Below are 6,223 nucleotides of genomic sequence, written 5' to 3'. Positions count from 1 at the left end.
AACAAGAAAACATGTCATTCCCTATTTTGTTTCCTTGCTTGTATTTGATGCCCTCTTTTGGCATTATCTGTTCCCATAGGTCAGACTGACCTTGGATCTCCGGGCTTAATAGGCAGTGCTGGGACTAGGGACTCTCCCGATTCAACTTCTATTACTTTGAGTACTATGGATAAAATGGTAATCTGCCCCACCCAGGGACAGGAGGTATGATAGAATCACCGTGTGAATTTAATCAACATCAGTAACTGACTAACGGAAGCCAGGCACTATAAAAGGGAACCAATCCTAATAGAACCTCAGATGAAGCAGAGCCAAGGCAGGGACACACAGTGCCTCCCTAGGCTTCTTGGCATCACCCTTGAAGTCACTGGAGAAAGAGGTGAGTTGGAGGAATAGGTAAACTTCCCTACCTAGTGGTCTTGAATGTGTGAGTCTATGTGTATGTATGTGTGTGTGTGTGTTTATTTGTGGACTTGGGAGAATCTTCATCACAATTATGGGTAGATCTCAGTAGTTCAATATTGCCTTTTGGAAGCTTTACTGATCAAAAGGTTGATTTCTCTAAACTCTAAAGAAAACTCTGAGTTGGTAACCATCCAGGTATGTGTGTGGATATTTGTTTGCTTCTCTGTGAAATTAATATTCCTGGTTATTCATTTTAAATATTTTCTTATGAAAGTATTATTCTCTGGTACTTTAGTATGAGACAGAAGGGTGAAACTTAAAATTTGAGGAACAGCAAAATATCTCCCATCTTTTCCAAGGGGGGAACAGATGACATTGCTGTGTTCTTAAGATCTTATGTCAGATCTATTCACCCTAGTTACAGGACTCTCTGGTTATTGAGTCAATTTTTTTTCTACTTCTTTTCAGGTGTTTTGCCCATTTCCAATTCCATGCAAGCAGATTTAAAGGATTATAGTGAAACATTTACTGTCAGTAACCCATAAAACCATCTATGACACAAATCTCATTTTTTGTGTGTTTGTTTTGTTAACATTATTATTTGTTTCTTCCTTTTTAAAATTGACAGCTTTTAGAGTACATCCATCAACTGTTAGCATTTTCCTAAAGTCACAAAACAGATACTAAACTGCTATAGTTGAGTCTTTCCGACCATTGTCACCACAATGGCTTCACAGCAGGCAACAGGAAAAGACCTTCAGACCAACAATTTAGAGTTTACTCCAACTGATAGTTCTGGTGTGCAGTGGGCAGAAGACATCTCTAACTCACCAAGTGCTCAGCTAAACTTTTCCCCAAGTAACAATGGCTGCTGGGCAAATCAGGAGCTGCAAAGTCTCTGGAAGATGTTCAACTCATGGTTTCAGCCAGAAAAGCAGACTAAAAAGCAGATGATTTCTCAACTGGTCTTGGAGCAGTTTCTCCTCACTGGGTACTGCAAGGACAAGTTTGCTTTGACAGAGAAGTGGAAATCCAGTGGCAGAAACATGGAGAGATTCATGGAGAGTCTGACTGATGAGTGCTTGAAGCCTCCTGTCATGGTGAGTTCCTCGGGGACTTAGTTGGAAGGAAAGGCAGAATCATTTGGGTTTGGGGAAAAGTAGGGGGTTTTGTATTGTTTTGTATTGTTTTGTTTTGTTCTTTGATTGCTTTCTATGTTGTATTTTACAAATGAGATTATATTCTGTAACAAAAATATTTATACTGAAAAAAATAATTGCCTCAAATTACCATGAATATAGCAGAAAGGAGCCTATCAATTAGGTTTGATATGCACAACTAAGTCTAGTTTATTTACATATTAGTAGAGAGAAATTATTAGTAGAGAAAGTCCTGGGGAGGACTTTAAGGATGTAGAGGACATAACTTGTGTGTGAGACCCAACTTGTTCATGGAGATGCTTACTGAGTTTTTATGAGGACTATGTTAGATCCTGCCATGAACAGTTATAAACAAGGTTCACACTCCTAGCCTGTGATCCGTTGAAGTGTGTGGCAAAAAAATGGGATTTAATTGACTAGATGGATTCTCAAACTGGCTATTACATATCATTGATTCTCTGTCCAGAAAACTGAGGTGTCAGAATGATAAAATTCTGATATTGAAATATCATTGGTGCTGTATACAAAACAGCACCATACCCATAAGAATTTCTGTGATGCATAATGGTGCTTCAGTCCAAACATTCAAATTTGGATAGACCTAATGTAGATTTAATTATGTTTGATGTTTTCTCAAAGCCATGATTTGCAAAATTCTCAGTGATTTATAGAAATTGGGAAGCAGTTGAAAATATTCTACCATACCATACATACACTCCTACATACCAATTAAAAATGCTTCCTATTTAAGATATTTTGTTTGCATTTTTATTGGTTTAGTTGTATGGTTCATTTCCGGGTTGCTTGCTTGCTTGTATTTGTGATTTGCAACATGGTTTCTTTGTTTTTGTTTATTTGTTCATTTGTTTGTTTGTTTTTTGTTTTTCGAGACAGGGTTTCTCTGTATAGCCCTGGCTGTCCTGGAACTCACATTGTAGACCAGGCTGTCCTCGAACTTAGAAATCTGCCTGTCTCTGCCTCCTAAGTACTGGGATTATTGGTGTGTGCCACCACCGCCCTGCTGCAGCATGGTATCTTTATGTAGTCCTCCTTGGCCTTGGAATCAGAGGAATTACCCTCCCTCTGCCTCTCACGTGTTAGGTTAAATGGTTTTTGGGTTTTGGGTTTTGTATTAGGTATTGTTTTTGTTTTGTTTTGTTTTTTTGACACAGGATTTCTCTGTGTAGCCCTGGCTGTCCTGGAATTCACTCTGTTGATAAATCTGGCCTAAAACTCAGAAATGCTCTTTGTTCAGCCTCCCAAATTCTGGGATTAAAGGCACGAGCCACCACTGCCCAGCTAAATTAAATCTGTTGACCACACCTTGCAAGTTAAGAATTATACTGCATATACTCTTTGAGTTTTATTTTAAGTTTAAAATTTCATACTAAGTACACTGCTCCCCTAATATCCAGTCATGTTCCTGAGAGCAGGCCTTGTACTTCTTGAGACACTACATTAAAAAAAAAAATCAGGTAAAGTTAAGACAATCTGAAAACATGGACTAGCCAGTTTAAGGAAGGCTTATCCTCCTTCAATGTATTGACCAGTTAAAGAAGCTATGGTTGGCAGAGCTCACAGGAACACAACTTTGTGTGTCTCTAGGGACAATGACTCGACATTTGAAAACACATTATCTATAGTGACTTTAGAAGTCAGAATTTGAGAGTGCCAGGGAAGATCATTAGACTTAAGGCCTAAACAAATGAGCTAATCAATATTCCAGTCTCCCTGTGTTAGCAGGTTGAGGTTAGGTGTCTGCAATCCACATGCTCATGCATAAGAAGAACATGCCTTTCTTTACAGGTCCACGTGTCAATGCAAGGACAAGAAGCCCTCTTTTCTGAAAACATGCCATTAAAAGAAGTCATGCCGGGCGGTGGTGGCGCACGCCTTTAATCCCAGCACTTGGGAGGCAGAGGCAAGTGGATTTCTGAGTTCGAGGCTAGCCTGGTCTACAAAGTGAGTTCCAGGACAGCCAGGGCTATACAGAGAAACCCTGTCTCGAAAAACCAAAAAAAAAAAAAAAAAAAAAAAAAAGAAGTCATGAAGTTTTTGAAACAACAGCAATCTGCAACAAGGCCAACACCAGATAATGCACAGATGACAGTAGACACTACACAAGATAGATTCTTGGCCATAGGTTAGTAGTAACCTGGATAAAAGACTCATGTTTTGAGGGGTCCATTTTGGGTACATTTTCATAGATTGTCTTCTTTCCAAAGGACAAGAAAACAGTGAAAATGAAGGCAACACCTCTTGTAATGCTACTGAAGTAAATGTTGGTGAAAGCTGTAGTGGAAATGAAATGGATTCCCTTCTTATTATCCAGAAAGAACAGTACCCTGAGCATGAAGAGGGGAATGTTTTCTTTCATTTCCCTCATGGTGCCAGAAGAGCAAGTCAAGGCAACTTCAGTCATCATGTAGACTTCTCGAGTGCTCCGACTACTACAGATGTCCCCATGGAGGAACAACCAATGGATTTATCAAGAAAAAACATCTCTGAGGACAAGAACAATTGCTATAACACTTCCAGGAATGCTGCTACTCAAGTATATGGGGGTGATATCATTCCCAGGAACAAGACAGACTCCCTTTTCATTAACAAGAAAATATATCATCCTGAGCCTGAGATGGAAGATATTCCTTATGGAGTTCCTCAGGATTCTACAAGAGCAAGTCAAGGAACATCTACATGCCTGCAAGAGTCACATGGGGAATGTTTCTCTGAAAAAGACCCTAGGGAGGTACCAGGGTTGCAGTCTAGGCAAGAGCAGCCTATCTCTGATCCTGTCCTTCTTGGTAAGAATCATGAGTCCAACTTACCATGTGAAAGTCATCAAAAGAGAGTCCTTAGAGATACCAAACTATTCAAGTGTGAAGAATGTTCTAGGATGTTCAAGCATGCCAGGAGCCTTTCATCCCACCAGAGAACTCACCTGAATAAGAGTGAATTGCTTTGCGTCACCTGTCAGAAAATGTTCAAACGAGTCTCTGACCGCCGAACCCATGAGATCATACACATGCCAGAAAAGCCTTTCAAGTGCAGCACATGTGAAAAGTCCTTCAGCCACAAGACCAACCTGAAGTCTCATGAGATGATTCACACAGGAGAAATGCCTTATGTCTGTTCCCTATGCCTTATGTCTGTAGCCGTCGCTTTCGCCAATCATCCACTTACCACCATCACCTGAGGAATTACCACAGATCTGACTGAACTATCTAACATCCTCTGAAGTGACTGGTAGGGCTTCAGCCTCAGTATGTCATCTTCAAACCGAGAAGAATGTTGCTACTAAATTGCACTTACCCAATGATAATATAACATGCTTGTGGATTGCCACTTTTATGTTTTGTTTTGTTTTTTATTTTGTGTGTGTGTGTGTGTATGTATGTGTGTGTAATTTTTTTGTCTGTACTTCCATAGTTCCACAGCATATCTTATTAGAATTCTTTGCTGTTAATTCTTGAGTTGATTCTTGCTTTTAGACAGTGTCCTTCTGGTTAGCAGCTTTATACACCTGTCTTTCTGGCACTAGAGTTTCCAAACATTTTCTGATCTCCACTTTTGTTCTCTATAGTGGTCCTGACAGAGGCCTGACATACCCTCTGACATTTTTCTACATGTTGGGGTTTTAATCCTAAGTCTTAGAGTTGCAAGTTGAATGCATTGCCTTTTCAGACATCTTCCCATCTCATGTCTACTGCTTACAGTTCAAGAATATATCTCTACGTTACTAGAACAACGTTCAAAGTGGAATAAAAAATAAATAAATAATCAACAATTGCTCAGAGTAGTTCAGAGGATCCTCCCCTACCTGTTCAATTATCATTCTCCCGACATTCTGCATAGCTCTGGTTTCAGAATACCTATGCACTTGGATCACAGAACAGGATTTATGGATTTTTTCCATGAATAATTTTCAAAAAACTAATGTCAAGAATGTGAAGTGGCATAAGAGTCATGTTGAGAAACAGGATTCTGTGCAGATTTGAAGACAACAGGCACAGGCTAATTGAGTTGTTGGGGTCTGTGTGTGTGCGCTTGCGATTCCCATGAGTTAGGTAAGTTCCCATATCAGGTAGAAATATTTGAGGATGCATTATGACTTTGTCCCGATGTTCCTGGTGATACCTTTCAGCAGGCAATCAGAAGGCTTCAGTTTTAAAAGTACACAATGGCTTTAGCTGACATGAATACCAACACAAGTTATACATTTCCCCAACTAGGATTTTATTGCTGGCATTGCTTGTTCTGGACCGAGTCACCAGCATTTGGTTCTCTAACCCTTTTGATTTTGGCTTGTTCTTTGGTCTTTATTTTTCTAGTGAAGTTGGATAATTTTGTTCCTCATTGTTTCAACATTAACATTTAATGGATTTGGGTTTTTGGTATAGTTTAGCTTTCTATATTTTGAGATTATAGACTTTGCAGGATTTCAGAGTTTTAGATTAGCTTCAGTTCATATTCAAATAAGGCTGCATCATAAGGTTAGGAATTAAGCCTTGTAAAAGTAAGCACCATAGGTAGAATTCAGATGATAATACTGTGCTATCCAGATCTGGAGAATCCCTGAAATACTTGTACCTGGTATCTATCAGCAGGAACACTAGAATCCAATCATTCTCTCGTACAAGACTCACAACATATCTTTC

General features: G+C 39.4%; 1 pseudogene; it reads left to right on the top strand.

Annotated features, from left to right (window-relative positions):
- The first annotated feature begins 1,130 nt into the window (after nucleotides 1–1,130).
- Nucleotides 1,131–4,784, top strand: LOC147003586 (zinc finger and SCAN domain containing protein 4C-like; annotated as a pseudogene).
- Nucleotides 4,785–6,223: the final 1,439 nt, after the last annotated feature.

This window comes from Mus caroli, unplaced genomic scaffold (genome assembly GCF_978045245.1).
Source record: "Mus caroli unplaced genomic scaffold, Mus_caroli_1 scaffold_8, whole genome shotgun sequence".
Taxonomy (NCBI): domain Eukaryota; kingdom Metazoa; phylum Chordata; class Mammalia; order Rodentia; family Muridae; genus Mus; species Mus caroli.
The sequence above is the reverse complement of the archived record's forward strand: the minus strand, read 5'-3'. Positions and strand labels throughout refer to the sequence as shown.